The sequence below is a fragment of the Aptenodytes patagonicus genome, chromosome W (assembly GCF_965638725.1).
Source record: "Aptenodytes patagonicus chromosome W, bAptPat1.pri.cur, whole genome shotgun sequence".
Taxonomy (NCBI): domain Eukaryota; kingdom Metazoa; phylum Chordata; class Aves; order Sphenisciformes; family Spheniscidae; genus Aptenodytes; species Aptenodytes patagonicus.
Genome location: NC_134981.1, coordinates 30,231,908 through 30,250,007, shown reverse-complemented (window position 1 = coordinate 30,250,007; position 18,100 = coordinate 30,231,908). Strand labels below are relative to the sequence as shown.

At 46.4% G+C, this 18,100-nt stretch overlaps 1 pseudogene; it reads right to left on the bottom strand.

Annotated features, from left to right (window-relative positions):
* Nucleotides 1–18,100, bottom strand: part of LOC143172223 (uncharacterized) — a 67,990-nt pseudogene that overhangs the window by 42,257 nt on the left and 7,633 nt on the right.

The following is an 18,100-nucleotide window of genomic DNA, read 5'->3' as shown; positions in this document are numbered from 1 at the left end:
TTTCTATGCAGAGATTATGTTAATTAATGAATTCCTCTTGTATTTTCAGGAATAGATACACAAAACTAACATGCCCAATGACTCACTGCTGGTTGTCAAGGTGTCTGTCGTGCCCTTTCTTCAAATCAGTACATGGAAGCCTGTAATAGCCATAGGTTCCTCTCACAAGAGGTCTTCCTGCAGCACTCAGATCTTGGCAGTGCCAACATCAGCCAATATGCAAAAAGTATAATTCACTGTAGTGATTAATTCCAACCTTCTTACTCCAGGCTCCTAAAATATCCTCTCTGGAGATCTTCTCAATGCACTTGATCTGTCTATTCTCCAGAGGCTATTAATCACAGGTAATCTTTGTTTCAAGGCATTTAGACTTTGTTATATTTAACCAATTCTGCACAATGGGAATGTTTCATTTAATCAACTTGGTATTATAGTTGTATATTGGTAGTTGTATATTTTTCAAAAATTAATAGCCATGGGGATTTCAGGTTTTTTCTTTGTTCTGAGACAAGGGATAGTTGACCATGTAATCATATTTGCTACAAGATATGTACAATTTGCCATACTGGTCTCAAAATTGTCTTTGGTGAATTTTAGCAAGTACTGTTTTTTTCCCAACATTAACCTTAATCAGGCTCCCTTAAAAGAGAAAAATAAAATTGATTTATATGGAATTCTAACTTTTTTTTTATAGGTACAAACCTATGGCACTAGATAAAACAGTCATAATGCTATGGTCTCTGCATTAAGCAGGTTATTTTAGCAGATAATTATTCTGCATATTGATGTAAATTGCTCCACACTGGAATGTCAGAGAAGAAATACTGGAACTGGTAAGTTAAATGGAGGTTTCCTAAGAATATGCAGATGGCAGCAAGCATTACATGTACCCAGTGTGGGAAAATAATGGAAGATTGGTGAGGAGGATTCTAAACATGCTCAAGTGACTTGCAGCTGAGGTGTCGAAAAACACATATATCATACTAATCATTGTTTAGTCTTGTGTGTTGGACAAGTAGAACATCTGTGTTTAGATAACATAGGCCTGTGATAGACTTAGAGGCACCATATCGAATGTGCTTGAGATTCCTGCCCTGCTGTGGGAAAGATCAAAGCACCATGGTAAACTACGCCTGTGTGAATCCCTGATATACAGGTGAAAACAGCAGGTTCGGTGATCCTCTAGCAAGGACCGAGCTCTGCAGTGCCTGCATCCCCGCTTGTGTGCCTCTGCCCAGGTGCTGCTTCAGGGATCCCCTGGTTGGCAAGGTAACAAAAATAAATTTACTCTTTGCATTTCATCTGTGGTTTTGTGGTTGTTCCTGCGTCCTGCCTGTGCTGGCTCACACACCCAGTAAGATCCTCTCATTTCTCTAGGACCCATGCAGTTCATGTCACCAGTGCTGCAGAAATCCTCACGACTGTCCGTGACATTGCAATAGGAGTTGGTAATAGCAGTTACTTTTTGCTGCAGAAACAGCAACAGAGCAAATTTCAATGAGAGTTTCTTTGTCCAACATCCATGGACCTGAAAGCAATGAACTGGTCAGGGATGAACTGAGACTAAAAATCAAAAAGCACAAAGAGGGCACTGTGCCTCGGAGGGGCAACAAAAGCAGATAACAATACAGAGGTATCAGAGCAGACACAAGTAACATCATGGTTGCAGACAACAGCATACAGACAGATGATACAGAGGCAAAGGCCAAGAACCCCTTCATGAAATGCTGCCAGCGCTTCCTCTGCTAACCAGAGAAATCTGCTCAAGTCCTTCACTGCTGCTTGGACTTCACTGACTTCAGACCAAGGTTGGAGAGAGTGCTGGAAGGAAAAAGGGGAGAGGGGAAGTGGAAGGGAATCAAGGGAACATTTGACCACTGGATGTTTATGTCAGTGGCTGCAGAACCTTAAACTCTTGCTCAATATATTTCTGGGTTGGATGTTTCACATTGATATATTGTTGAATTTTTGCTACTGTGTTTTCTGAAAGCTTTTAGGGAATTCCCTCTTCCTTCCCTCCAAGGTTTTCTTTCTTTTACGTGCAAAAGCAGTGCTTGCAAGCAGATAATTACTAAAATAATCAGTATTGTTTGTGAGCTACATTTGTAACATTCAGATTGCATTAAGCTTATCTAAATTAGTCTTGGTACAGTCCCCGTCCTTCCACTTGCCTTCAGCTATGCATTTCCACATCCTCTCTTGCACTGCATTGGCACTTATCTAATCTTCTGGGGAGCTGGCTTGAAAAGATAACCTGGCTGAAAACTAAGCCAACTGAAAAAAATTGAACAGCATCTGACAGTTGTTCCCCAAAACTGGCTGGGGATAAAACAAGTGCTAGTGCTGGCCCAAAGGAAGCAGCAGAAACACCTGTCAAGGAAAATGGGCAGTACCTTGCAATTAGACAGGTTCACACTGGAGTGGAATCATCCCCGATTCAAAATCACCGAGAAAGGAGCTGACAAATAGGGGAAAAGGCAGCTCCAAAGCTATTCCCTCACTTTTTCCTGATCAGCAGTGAAACCTGTCACTCATGAGCAGCTTTAGGATTACCAAAGAGATGTAACAAAGGACTGGTACTACCTATTTTTGGCCACAAGTGAGTCATTAGTTCCAAACAGGACAGTCAGATACTCTGTTCCTCCTCAAAGACCTTCCTAATGCCTCTCCCATAATTTTCATTGGTGGGAAATGTGTTTTAAGCTACTAAAAGTCTTCACTACTTTAGCTTAAGTCACAGTCCTTATAGATTCTGTGTCATGGTGATGTCTTTCATACTTCACTGTTACTGCTATGCTTCTACCCTTGTACCCTGCAAGCTTAATAACTGTAGTTCCTACTCAAAAAGCAGAAAACTGAATAAAGGTTAGCTCTTAAGTTGTTTTCAACTAATACGCTCAGTGTTGGTTTCAACAGCTATGTGCCTGCTTTTTAAAACAAAAGAACCTGGTATTTTCCAGTAAAATATTCTCTAATGCTAATTCAATTAAATTATATTTTATATACACTCAGTTGTAAAAATACACTAACCTTCTCTTCTGATTCTTTCTGAAATCCAGTCACTTTGATATCTAAATCTAGGAGAGTAAACAAATATTTCAGTCATACTGTCACTGAATTTCACTTCTGAAAGCTCTCATCATCTCTAATAAAATGGCCTCACTTCCTGATTAAGGCTTAAGTTTCAAACCTTCTTAAAAATGACTATATTCATGTTCCCTAAGTGGAACTGACAATAAGTTTTCTAGTTAGGCTCTGTTAGTCACCAAATTATATTCCAGGGCTATTTTGTCACATTTCTTAACTGTGATGTAGAGCCCTGTGTTTTCAAAGACTATCAGCAGATGGAATTGCCACCCATTCCAGAGGATGAGACCTATCCCCTGCCCTCTGTAATTACAATATAATTAGACAATATAGCTAATACAATCCAATAATTTACTGCCTCTGAAAAGGGCTGGTCCCACACCCTCTTCTCCCATAACCCTGTTTTGACATTCATGGGACTCCCTGGGAAACTGATTTGATGCACAGCTTAATGAAAACTAACCAGAAATAAAGTGAATGGTTTTCTATTGGGTTAGCAAAAATTTGCTCAAACAGGGAGCCAGCAAAACAGATGGGGCAGTCCTGCACTGCTGGGAGCACAGATGAACAGAAGTACAACTGAAGTAGCAGCAGGGGACAGACAGATCTGGGGAAGGATCAGTAGCATTTTTTTTTTCTCCTTTCTTACAGACATCTTTGATTCTTGGATACGTTAGTAAGAAGCATGTAGGAACCCTCAATGACTGTTACATCCATGCTTACCTTATACATCCATATGGCACCATGTACCATGTGGCCTGTAACTTTCATCAGAAAATTCCACAGGAATTAAATAATTTTAAGCTGGAAATATACCACTGGCTTGGGAAAAGAGTTATTTCTTCAAACAATCCTAACAGAATACTTACAAAAACATAACTTGTACTCCAAGACAACTATGAAAACTAAACAACTGTTATAAAGGCCACATATAGTCAGATTCTAAATAAAACTATACAGATACTCATCTTCAGCTTCTCAAATGATTTTTCCACAGCTAGAGCAACTTTCAGTTTTGTACAAAATACAACAAACTGTCGTGGTTTAACATCAGTCGGTAACTGAGCACCGCACAGCCGCTCGCTCAATCCCCCCACCCCCGGTGGGATGGGGGAGAGAATTGGAAGAGCAGAAGTGAGAAAAACTCATGGGTTGAGATAAAAACAGTTTAATAATTGAAATAACATGATAATAATAATAATAATATGATAATAATAATAATACACAAAACAAGTGATGCACAGTACAATTGCTCACCACCCGCCGACCGATGCCCAGCCAGTCCCCGAGCAGCGGCCCCCCCGGCCAGCTTTCCCCAGTTTATGTACTGAGCATCATGTCACATGGTATGGAATGTTTCTTTGGCCAGTTTGGCTGTGCCCCCCTCCCAGCTTCTTGTATGCCTCCAGCCTTCTCAGTCAGTAGAGCATGGGAAGCTGAAAAGTCCTTGGCTAGTGTAAGCATTACCTAGCAACAACTAAAACATGGGTGCGTTATCAACTTTGTTCTCATCCTAAATCCAAAACACAGCACTGTACCAGCTGCTAGGAAGGAAATTAACTATGTCCCTGCCGAAACCAGGACAATATCCACCCCTTATTCTATACCATCTGCGTCATGCTCAAGTCTCATATTTTCCAGTACATTTTCATTAATCACCACCCCCCCTTTTTTTTTTTTTAATATATATATACACACACACACACACAGAGATATCATTCCCTTAGTATGTGGGCCATCCCTCTAAAACATTTGGTGAGTTCATTTAGTCCATGACTTTGGGCTCCATCTGTCATAATAATCTTCCAGGGCAGGAAAAATGGAGATGGTATGTGGTGTTGGATTGTTTCATGTTGAAGTCAGTTCTGGTACCATCATCACTGTGCTTTGCTTGGTTTCACTGAAGTTATTCTTCATTAGTCTGGGTGATTCTTACTGTAATAACATTAGTATGGCATATAATATTATTAGTATTATTAGTATAACTATTATAACTATAATTAGTACTTAACATCACATAATTCAGATCGTTGGCTATTCTCACCCAAAATCAAATCCCCTTGAGGTACACATCGGACTTCCCCATCCTCCCGCATTATCCACCAAGTGCACCCAGGTCCTTGAGCAAAAGCAATCCCACGGATGGGTTTGCCTTTGCCCGAGGCAGGAATAACCCAGACTGTCTTCCCCAGCATATTTTTTATGTGCACTACAGGGACTTTATTCCCATCTACAGTACGTAAAAGTTCTGACTGGGCAGGGCCAGCTCGATTGGCAGATCCCCTCGTGTTGACTAACCAGGTGGCCTTTGCTAAATGCGTATCCCAATGTTTGAATGTCCCGCCACCCATTGCTCTCAGTGTAGTCTTTAACAGTCCATTGTATCGTTCAATTTTCCCGGAGGCTGGTGCATGATAGGGGATGTGATACACCCACTCAATGCCATGCTCTTTGGCCCAGGTGTCTATGAGGTTGTTTCGGAAATGAGTCCCGTTGTCTGACTCAATTCTTTCTGGGGTGCCATGTCGCCATAGGACTTGCTTTTCAAGGCCCAGGATAGTGTTCCGGGCAGTGGCATGGGGCACGGGATATGTTTCCAGCCATCCGGTGGTTGCCTCCACCATTGTAAGCACGTGGCGCTTGCCTTGGCGGGTTTGTGGGAGTGTGATATAATCGATCTGCCAGGCCTCCCCATATTTATATTTCAACCATCATCCTCCATACCAGAGAGGCTTTAACCGCTTGGCTTGCTTGATTGCAGCGCATGTTTCACATGTTTCACTTCTTCACAGGAAGACAACTTCCTGACGCAGCTGGTAACTGAGCCTACCAGGGGAGGTGCCTCGCTTGACCTGCTGTTTACTAACAGAGAAGGACTGGTGGGAGATGTGGTGGTCGGAGGCCGTCTTGGGCTTAGCGACCATGAAATGATAGAATTCTCGCTTCTTGGTGAAGTAAGGAGGGGGGGCAGCAAAACCACAACCATGGACTTCCGGAGGGCAGACGTTGGCCTGTTCAGGACGCTGGTTGAGAGAGTCCTGTGGGAGACGGTCCTGAAGGGCAAAGGGGTCCAGGAAGGCTGGACGTTCTTCAAGAAGGAAGTCTTAAAGGCACAGGAGCAGGCTGTCCCTGTACGCCGTAAGAAGAACGGGCGGGGAAGACGACCGGCCTGGCTGAACGGGGAGCTCTTGCTGGGACTCAGGAAAAAAAGGAGAGTTTACCGCTTGTGGAAGAAGGGGCAGGCGACTCAAGAAGAGTACAGGGATCTCGTTAGGTCGTGCAGAGAAGAAATGAGAAAGGCAAAAGCCCAGCTAGAACGCAATCTGGCCGCTGTCGTTAAAGACAACAAAAAATGTTTTTACAAATATATTAATGACAAGAAGAGAGCCAAGGAAAATCTCCATCCCTTATTGGATGTGGGGGGGAACATTGTCACCGAGGATGAGGAGAAGGCTGAGGTACTTAATGCCTTCTTTGCCTCAGTCTTTAACAGGCAGACCAGTTATCCTCAGGGTACTCGGCCCCCTGAGCTGGAAGACAGGGACGGCGAGCAGGATAAACCCCCCATAATCCAAGAGGAAGCAGTCAATGACCTGCTACGCCACCTGGACGCTCACAAGTCTATGGGGCCGGATGGGATCCACCTGAGAGTGCTGAGGGAGCTGGCGGAGGTGCTCGCCAAGCCGCTTTCCATCATTTATCAGCGGTCCTGGTTGACGGGGGAGGTCCCGGACGACTGGAGGCTTGCCAATGTGACGCCCATCCACAAGAAGGGCCGGAAGGAGGATCCAGGGAACTACAGGCCTGTCAGCCTGACCTCGGTGCCGGGGAAGATTATGGAGCGGTTCATCTTGAGGGCGCTCACAAGGCATGAGCGGGACAACCAGGGGATCCGGCCTAGCCAGCACGGATTCATGAAAGGCAGGTCCTGCCTGACCAACCTGATCTCCTTCTATGACCAGGTGACCCGCCTAGTGGATGAGGGAAAGGCTGTGGATGTGGTCTACCTGGACTTCAGTAAGGCCTTTGACACTGTCTCCCACAGCATTCTCTTAGAGAAGCTGGCGGCTCACGGCTTAGACAGGTGTACTCTGCACTGGGTCAAAAACTGTCCGGACGGCCGGGCCCAGAGAGTTGTGGTGAATGGAGTCAAATCCAGTTGGTGGCCGGTCACGAGCGGTGTTCCCCAGGGCTCAGTACTGGGGCCGGTCTTGTTTAATATCTTTATCGATGACCTGGATGAGGGGATTGAGTGCACCCTCAGTAAGTTTGCAGACGACACCAAGTTGGGCGGGAGTGTTGATCTGCGCGAGGGTAGGAAGGCTCTGCAGAGGGACCTGGACAGGCTGGATCGATGGGCCCAGACCAATTGTATGAGGTTCAACAAGGCCAAGTGCCGGGTCCTGCACTTTGGCCACAACAACCCCATGCAGCGCTACAGGCTTGGGGAAGAGTGGCTGGAAAGCTGCCCAGCAGAGAAGGACCTGGGGGTGCTGGTCGACAGCCGGCTGAACATGAGCCAGCAGTGTGCCCAGGCGGCCAAGAAGGCCAATGGCATCCTGGCCTGTATCAGAAATAGTGTGGCCAGCAGGAGTAGGGAAGTGATCGTGCCCCTGTACTCGGCCCTGGTGAGGCCGCCCCTCGAATACTGTGTTCAGTTTTGGGCCCCTCACTACAAGAAGGATGTTGAGGTGCTGGAGCGTGTGCAGAGAAGGGCAACGAGGCTGGTGAGGGGTCTGGAGAACAAGTCCTATGAGGAGCGGCTGAGGGAACTAGGGTTGTTTAGCCTGGAGAAAAGGAGGCTGAGGGGAGACCTCATCGCTCTCTACAACTACCTGAAAGGAGGTTGTAGCGAGGTGGGTGTTGGTCTCTTCTCCCAAGTAACTAGTGACAGGACGAGAGGAAATGGCCTCAAGTTGCGGCAGGGGAGGTTTAGATTGGATGTAAGGAAAAATTTCTTTACTGAAAGAGTGGTGAAACATTGGAACAGGCTCCCCAGGGAAGTGGTGGAGTCCCCATCCCTGGAAGTATTTAAAAGACGAGTAGATGAGGCACTTAGGGACATGGTTTAGTGGACATGGTGGTGTTGGGTTGACGGTTGGACTCGATGATCTTAGAGGTCTTTTCCAACCTCAATGATTCTATGATTCTATGATTCTATGATTCATGGATAACCTGCGCAATAGTGTCCATGGTCAAGTCCACCCCTCGATCACGAGCCCATCTGTATGTTGCATCTCTTCCTTGGTGACCTGAGGTGTCATGGGCCCACCGAGCTATAAATAATTCACCCTTATGTTGCCAGTCCAGATCCACCTGAGCCACTTCAATCTTAGCAGCCTGATCCACCTGCTGGTTGTTTTGATGTTCTTCAGTGGCCCAACTCTTGGGTATGTGAGCATCACATCCATTGGGATCTGACAACGTCCATCTTGCCATTTTATTCCTAAAAATTGGATCTCCTGTGCAGGTCCCTTGACCTTACTTTGTTTTATGGCAAAACCAGCCTTCAGCAGGATTTGGACTATTTCCTTCCCTTTTTCAAAAACTTCTCCTGCTGTGTTGCCCCACACGATGATGTCATCAATGTATTGCAGGTGTTCTGGAGCTCCACCTTGTTCCAGTGCAGTCTGGATCAGTCCATGGCAAATGGTGGGGCTGCGTTTCCACCCCTGGGGCAGTCGGTTCCAGGTGTACTGGACGCCCCTCCAAGTGAAAGCAAACTGTGGCCTGCACTCTGCTGCCAAAGGGATTGAGAAAAACGCATTAGCAATATCAATTGTGGCATACCACTTGGCTGCCTTTGACTCCAGTTCGTATTGAAGTTCTAGCACGTCTGGCACAGCAGCACTCAGCGGTGGCGTGACTTCATTTAGGCGGCGTGACTTCATTTAGGCCACGATAGTCTACTGTTAGTCTCCACTCTCCATTAGACTTCCGCACTGGCCATATGGGACTGTTAAAGGGTGAACGAGTCTTGCTGATCACTCCTTGGCTCTCCAGTCGACGAATCAGCTCATGAATGGGAATCAGGGAGTCTCGGTTGGTGCGATATTGCCGCCGGTGCACCGTGGTGGTAGCGATTGGCACCTGTTGGTCTTCGACCTTCAGCAACCCCACAACAGAGGGGTCCTCCGAGAGACCAGGCAAGGTGGACAGCTGTTTAATTTCCTCCATCTCCAAGGCAGCTATACCAAAAGCCCACCGGTACCCTTTTGGGTCCTTGAAATACCCTCTCCTGAGGTAGTCTATGCCAAGGATGCACGGAGCCTCTGGGCCAGTCACAATGGGGTGCTTCTGCCACTCATTCCCAGTTAGACTTACTTCGGCTTCTGTGGGGATGGGAATCTCGCTAACGGACATTCCTGAGTTTGATTTTAATGAGCAAACACTGTACCACCTGGCATGACAAGGCACTTAAGCAGAAAATAACGGAGAAAGGAATGTGCAGCTGGAAGGAGAAAAACAAGATAAAGGCCATGAAGGCATTTCGCATGATCAGGAAGAACGGGCCAATCTGCTAGAGCATAGATGCGCGTGAACACAAGGCTATAACCTATCTGCAAGCTGCAGGTAGCGCGTGTACACTTCTGCTTGCTATAAAAAGTGCTAACAAAGAGCAATAAAGGTCTTTGGTTGCCGTGTCTGCTGGAGTCCGTGCCGCTTTTCACCCCCACAAATGGCGCCCAACGTGGGGCGAAAATGCTGGAACTGAGCACCGGTGGGGAGCCAGCTGAACGAGTCGCAGCCAGCGGGAGACAGAGCAGTCTCAGGAAAGAGCTGGAGCCGGAACTTTGAATCATCGCCTCGTCGGAGCAGAGGTGAGCAGCTGGGAAACTTAAAATGGGATCGCAACTAACTAAGGAGGAGAAATCTATACTATGTATTATTAAGAAACTGTTAGAAAAGCGTGGAGTTAAGTATGATGACCATACCCTCCGCCTATTGCTTTCATGGCTAAAACGAAAGGGAATTCCCCCTGATTCGGCTACTGCTTTTCAGAAGGAAACTTGGGATAAGGCGGGGAACTTGTTGTGGGATGCAGCTACCGGGGGAGATGAGACTGCAAAAACGGTCCTTACTACATGGCGCTTAGTCTCAGATACGTTAAAGTAATTGAAGTGTAATCGTACTGCCCATCAAGCTGTGGTGGCAGCCACTGCTCCTGATCCACCGACTCCGGCCACTCCAGACCAGGCTCCCTCGGAACCTTTGCCCGGTCCGAGTGGGACAGATCAGCCTGAGGGAGGGGAAAAATTTCTGACCGAGGCTCTTTCGGCCCTGACGATATCAAGTGATCTCGGACAGTCTCCTAAACAACAGAGCAGAGGGGTCTCAAGCCACGACAATGAACCCTTAAACTATGATCCGGCTGCTCACTGGCAGGCCGTTCGACAACAAGCCTTGGCAGAAGGAGACCTTTCTACTGTGGCATACCCTGTCATAATTAGTGAACAAGGTCCTAACAGTTGGCAGCCCCTTCAATGGGATTTGGTTAAGGAGTTAAGGCGGACCATCATGCAATATGGATTGGGAGCGCCTTTTACACAGAGCCTATTGCAAAATATTGTGAAGGGACACTTGTTAACCCCTTTCGATACCAAAGCGTTAGCTGATTTAATATTTTCCCCTACACAAAGAGTGCTCTGGCAAGCCCACTGGCGAGAGCTCTGTGATCGTGCAGCTTTACAGAACTTGGAGCGGCGAGCGGGAGACCCGCTACGGGCCGCGGGACTCGCTCAGTTAATGGGGGAGAACCCTATCAATACGCCGCAACTGCAGGCACGGCTGGTGCCTGAAATTTTAAGACAATCAGCAGACCTTGCGTTTCAAGCAATGGTAAAGGTCCCTGATACAGGACGACCGGTAAAATCTTTTACTAGCATTAAGCAAGGGACCAACGAACCTTATATGGATTTTATCGACAAGCTCCAAGAAGCTATCCAAAAACAAATACAAAATCCTGAAGCCAAAGAGGCATTGCTTATGAAATTGGCTATAGAAAATGCCAATGAGGACTGTAAAAGAGTCTTACAGACATTGCGAAATCCGACCATAATAGACATGCTTGACGCGTGCAATCGTGTGGGTTCAATTACACATAAGAATGAGGTTTTTGCAGCCTGTTTAGCCGCTGCCTTGCGTCCCGGTAACAAAGCGTGTTTCCGCTGTGGAAACTCGGGGCATTTTAAACGGCAATGTCCTGAGAATCCTGTACAGAAGGGAGGATCGGAAGGAATTCAGCAGCCCCCTGGTATTTGCCCGCGCTGCCGCAAGGGGAGGCACTATGTTAATCAATGTTGGTCAAAGTACGATCTCCGCGGTCGACCCTCGTCGGGAAACGGGAAGTCGAGCGCGAGGTGGGGGCGCGCACCGACACAAATGCCACCCCAAAATCCCCAACCCCAAAACTCCATGAGACCGCTGTCTCAGCAGGCCTGGATCACCTCAAGGCCAGAACCATGGGCAGTGCCGGAGTGGATGTCTCCACAGCCACCAATCTCTCTATAAACGATCAGACTGTGCACAGGGTGCCCCTCAATGTGAGAGGCCCCCTTGGCCAGGGGCTGAGAGCCCTATTGGTGGGGAGGTCCAGTGCTACTATGCAAGGTTTGTTTGTGTTACCTGGGGTTATCGACTCTGATTATACGGGACAGCTGCAAGCGTTGCTATGGACCCTGTCTCCTCCAGTGTTTATTCCAGCTGGAAGCAGGATTGCACAGCTAGTTCCTTTTAAGAGTATGGTTCGTAATCGGGATCCTATTTCCCGGGGAGCTGGTGGATTTGGGTCCACAGGTGAACCAAATATTTTTTGGACTCAGCTTGTCCAAAGAACTCAGCCCACTTTGACCTGCACTCTAAAGAATAAAGGAAGCAAACCGGAACAACTGGTAGTGAAGGGAATGATAGATACAGGGGCAGACGTTACTATCATCAGTACTGCAAAGTGGCCTGGATCATGGGAAACCATCCCGGTCAACACGGGGCTAGTGGGAATTGGAGGCCTGTCGACGTCCAGGCAGAGTGCCAAATTAATACAGATTGTAAGCCCGGAAGGACAGGTTGCAACTATTCGACCTTTTGTGGTTCCTGCGCCGTTAAACCTGTGGGGACGAGATGTCTTGAGCACTTGGGGACTAGTGATTGGCACTGCTGATTCGCATCAACATTTTTAGCGGGGGTCACTGGCGCTCGGCCCACCGTTCGACTCACATGGCTCACCGATCAGCCAGTGTGGGTGGATCAGTGGCCCCTATCACAGGAAAAGGCCGACGCGTTGCGAACGTTAGTGGACGAGCAAGTGAGTCAAGGACATCTGGTTCCCACCACCAGCGCCTGGAACACCCCAGTGTTTGTTATAAAAAAGAAAAGTGGCAAATGGAGACTTCTACATGATTTACGGCAAGTAAATGCCGTGATTCAGGATATGGGGACATTGCAACCAGGTATGCCTTCACCGACATTGATACCTCGTCAATGGGACATCGTGATTATCAATTTGAAAGACTGCTTTTTCACGATTCCCTTAGCGCCGGAAGATGCTCCCAGATTTGCCTTCTCTCTCCCAGTTGTAAACCATCAAGGGCCTAGGTTGCGATATCATTGGACGGTGTTGCCCCAGGGCATGAAAAACAGTCCCACAATATGTCAAATGTATGTTGCGCGTGCGTTGTCGCCCATAAGAAACAAATATCCTGACTTAATTTGTTATCACTACATGGACGATATTGTAATCGCCGGACGAGACCCAAAGGAACTGGTCACAGTTATGAAAGATATGTTGCAGGGGTTAAAGACATACGGCTTGCAAATAGCTCCTGAAAAGGTGCAAGTGCAAGCCCCGTGGAAGTACTTGGGGTGGAAGATTTTAGAACATACGATACAGCCCCAACCCATAACCTTGCAATCTAACATTAAAACACTGAATGACTTGCAAAAACTAGTAGGGACTATCAATTGGGTACGCCCATTGCTGGGAATAGATAATGACATGTTAACCCCACTGTTCAAGTTGTTAAAGGGTGATCCTGAGTTGACATCTCCACGAGAATTAACGACAGAGGCCAAACAAGCGCTAGGAAAAATATCACAGGTGCTTACCGAAAGGCAAGCACAACGAGTGATTGAAGGATTGGGAGTTAACTTGTATGTCCTAAATCAGTCCCGACAAGCAGTGGGCCTCTTGGGCCAATGGGACAGCAAGGGTACCCAGGACCCCTTAGCCATCATTGAATGGGTATTCCTGCCGCATCAAGCACCAAAAACGATAGTGACGAGGGTGGAAATGTTTTCGATGCTTGTGCGAAAAGGACGTGCGCGATGTTTGGAATTAACGGGCACAGATCTTAAAACAATTTATCTCCCACTGACTAAAGACCACCTTAATTGGTGTGAGGCTAATAGCCTAGAACTACAGATAGCGCTGGAAAACTTTAAGGGACAAATTCTAATTCACTATCCATCCCACAAATTATTCTCCCTTAATGAAGACATTAGTATAATTCCCGAATCGATGAGTAAGGAGGTACCTGTCGAAGGACCCACCTTATTCACCGATGGATCAGGACGAACAGGTAAGGCAGTTATAGTGTGGTGCGAAAAAGGGGAATGGAAACATCAAGTTCACCATGTTGTAGGAAGTCCTCAGCTGGTGGAAATATACGCAGTAATTCAGGTCTTTCGCCAATGGGAGATCCCATTAAATTTGGTTACTGATTCTCAGTACGTCGCCAACGTTGTCAGGCACTTGGAAAAGGCTTGGCTCAAAGAAGTTGATAACAAACCTGTGTTTTTAATGTTCAAACAGGTATGGGACTTGTTGAATCGCCGCGTAAACCCGTATTACGTGCTCCACGTGAGGAGTCATACCTCTCTCCCAGGGTTTATATCAGAAGGGAATGCGCGAGCTGATCGTCTCGCTGCCCCCGTATGGACAGTCCCTGTACCAGACATTTCTACACAAGCCCGATTGTCGCACGAGTTTTTCCATCAATCTGCCCGAATGCTGCGTCGACAATTTGGGTTGACTTGGGACACGGCACGAAGTATTGTACAAATGTGTCCTGACTGTCAGCAATTAGTTCCCATACCCCAAACAGGGGTAAATCCCCGAGGAGAAAAGGCCCTACAGATTTGGCAATCCGATGTTACTCTCATCGGAGAATTTGGCAAACAAAAATATGTGCATGTTTCCATCGATACGTTCTCCGGAGCTCTATGGGCGACCGCAGAGACCGGAGAAAAAAGCAAAGATATTTTACGGCACTGGAAAGGGGCCTTTGCTGCTCTAGGGGTTCCACACCAGATCAAAATGGACAATGGGCCCGGGTATGTAAGTGCAAAAACGCAGGCCTTTTTGGCACAATATTCGACATATCACTGGTATCCCTTATTCCCCTCAGAGCCAGGGTATCGTTGAGCGGGCTCATCTCACTCTCAAGCAGCTACTACAAAAACAAAAAGGGGGAATGCTAGGGGAATCACCGCAAGCCTGCCTCCATAAAGCAATATATGTGTTAAATCATCTTACAATAAGGGAAGACAGGACAGCATTTGACAGCCCTAACACGGTAATAGCGAGACACTTTACATCTTGTAACTCAGCTTCTCCGATAGGAGAAAGGGCTCGGGTGTGGGTCAAGTCATTGGAAAATAGCCAATGGGAAGGCCCTTATGATCTTATAACATGGGGGAGAGGATATGCTTGTGTTTCCACAGATCGTGGACCCCGGTGGATACCTGCCCGCTGCGTTCGACCGTATCTGGACAAGGAGCCCAAGGAGCCCACAGATGCATCAATGGTTTGAAGTAGATTACTGGGACTTACACAAAGTATCTCATTCGATATTCGGGGAACCACCTAGTGGGCCAGGCCGTGCCAGGGTATATAGGGGACCAAGTGGGTTGCCATTAGCCGTGGACTGGGAACACCAGGCGGCAGAGAACAATCAACTGGATAATCGAGAGGTGACAGAAATTCCCTGCCTCCAGTGTCCCGGATCAACACATCATGCATGGACTTTGTGCAAATGTGATAATTGCGAAAGAAACCGGTATTGTCACTCTCAGTTCCGGGCGGGAAGGTGCACAAGGTGTAAAGGGCATACCACCGGGAGCGCCGAACCACAGATTCTACAGCTAGTGTGTGGGAGATCACATGGTGTCCCCCAGCTGTGGACTGTGTGGGAAACGGACTGGGAAAGTACCAAACGACAGTGTGACAAACGATTTGGGTGGAAACAGAACAAAAAGAGAATGCAAACCATGACGCCAGTATGGGGGGGTGTCTTGTGGCTAGTATCACTGTGTGCGGTTGCTGCGTTATGGGCACCCTCACAGCCGAAGGAAAACGTTTGGGTAACTCTGGCCAATCAGACAGGACAAGATTCCATCTGCCTGTCGATATCTTCCCCTGGCAACCCCTTTTCTACCTGCCTAGTGGGGCTTCCTTTAGATAATTGGGACTTGGGCCTGATTAGTCCTTTCAAGGAGGCCTGCAGGGGGGGACGACACGCCACTGACAATTGGGATGGATGCCTACCACATCTTAATCACTTGCCAACAGAACCTCAGGAACTCGAGCTATTAGGGTCCATAAAAATGGATTGGTGTTTGTATTTCAATTATTCAGGGGCCAATGTTTCCCGAGCCTGGTCAGTTAACGCTACCCTGGGAATCTATAAAAATGAATCACTGTGGTGTAACCACACAAGCAGCAATATATCTAAATCATCTAATGCACCTATAGGATTACCCAGGGGGGTCTTTTTAATATGTGGAGACCGGGCCTGGCCTGGCATTCCCTCTCATATTAAAGGTGGGCCGTGTTCGTTGGGAAGATTAACTCTACTAATGCCAAACACATCTATGATCCTAGACCACAGAAGGGGCACCCCTAAGACGCGCAGTAAGCGCAGAGCACATGCCTACACTTCACAATGTGATGATGCTGTCGACCTATGGAACCAGAACACTATAGCTGCGGTTGCAATCTTGGCTCCAGGTGTCGCAGCAGCAAAGAGTTTGGTCACATTAAATAAATTAGGATGTTGGCTAGCGAAACAATCAAATGCAACCTCTGAAGCACTAACAGGATTACTAATGGATGTAGATTCTATACGACATGCTACTTTGCAAAATAGAGCAGCGATAGATTTTTTGCTTTTAGCGCAAGGTCATGGGTGTGAAGAGTTGGAGGGAATGTGTTGTATGAACCTATCTGATCATTCGGAATCAATTCACCACAGCATTCAGATGTTGAAGGAAGGAGTACAGAAGCTAAGAGTGGAAGACCCCTGGGATTGGCTGGATAAATTATTCGGGAAATGGGGTCTAAGTGGCTGGTTAAAAGGACTAGCCAAGCTAGGAGGGCTATGCTTAGTAATGTTCCTTTGCATCCTGGTTTGTGTGCCGTGTCTGTTACAAGGTATGCGAAAAATGATTGAAAGATCGGTTTCAGCAGTGTTTCTAGTAAAACAAAAAGGGGGAGATGTGGGGATAGGAATCTCACTAACGGACATTCCTGAGTTTGATTTTAATGAGCAAACACTGTACCACCTGGCATGACAAGGCACTTAAGCAGAAAACAATGGAGAAAGGAATGTGCAGCTGGAAGGAGAAAAACAAGATAAAGGCCATGAAGGCATTTCGCATGATCAGGAAGAACGGGCCAATCTGCTAGAGCATAGATGCGCGTGAACACAAGGCTATAATCTATCTGCAAGCTGCAGGTAGCGCGTGTGTACTTCTGCTTGCTATAAAAGATGCTAACAAAAAGCAATAAAGGTCTTTGGTTGCCGTGTCTGCTGGAGTCCGTGCCGCTTTTCACCCCCACAGGCTTCCAATACAGTTAGCTGTGGGGATCCCCCCGTCACCCCAGAAATACAGATGGGTTCTGCCCGTATATAGCTCGATGGCATTAGGGTACACTGTGCACCGGTGTCTACTAGAGCCTTATACTTCTGTGGGTCTGATGTGCCAGGCCACCGAATCCACACAGTCCAGTAAACCCAGTTGTCCCTTTCCTCCCCCTGGCTGGAGGCAGGGCCCCTCTAATCCTCATCACAGTACTCGTTTCTCATTTCTTGTACATACGAGTCAGAAGTCTCTTCATTAAGATCAGGAGTAAAATCAGCCCTTCTACTCTGTCTGGGGAACTGCCCACTGGAAACTGGAGCAGCGGGCAAAACATAACTTGTACTCCAAGAGAACTATGAAAACTAAACAACTGTTATAAAGGCCACATATAGTCAGATTCTAAATAAAACTATACAGATACTCATCCTCAGCTTCTCAAATGATTTTGCCACAGCTAGAGCAACTTTCAGTTTTGTACAAAATACAACATACCTAGAGAATTATTTTGCTGTCCCTCTACTGCAGCATTTAGTGAAAAAACAGGCTTAGAAATATTTTCAGTAAATGATGGACAGTTTATCCAACCCCTAGGATTTAATAATACAATAAAAATTTCTTATTTAGAAAGAATTGTAATCTGCTCAGCTTAAGAAAATTTCTGAAGTAGTTTGAATTTATTTATGCAATTTTGTACTTACGATTATTTGTGGAAACAACTGCAGTTATTTTAGAGGCATACTTCTCCAATTTACAAGGATACGCAGTAACTAGGACTTCCAGATTTCCTAAGTTGAGCTAGCTATGTTTGTACATTCATTCTCTAAGTTAAAAAAATGCCCCTTCCTATTTTTTATTACTTATTTCTGTATTTCTCTTATAAATCCATCTTCTACTGAAATCCTTCCATAATTTCTAAGAACAAAAGGTCTAATAATTATTTTTTTAATTACAAACTTTTGTTTATTTGTCTAATGGTTTTCCCTGAGTAGTTTACTGTCATTCCTGTTGCTTATGTCCTTATACCATTAAAGATAATATCATCAATAAAAAGAAATTCAGGTACAGTTTGACCCATATTGAACACAGAATTACCTCTGGCATAAATATACATCCTTCACTAAGCAAACAAGAAAACTGCTTCACAATAGAACACTCT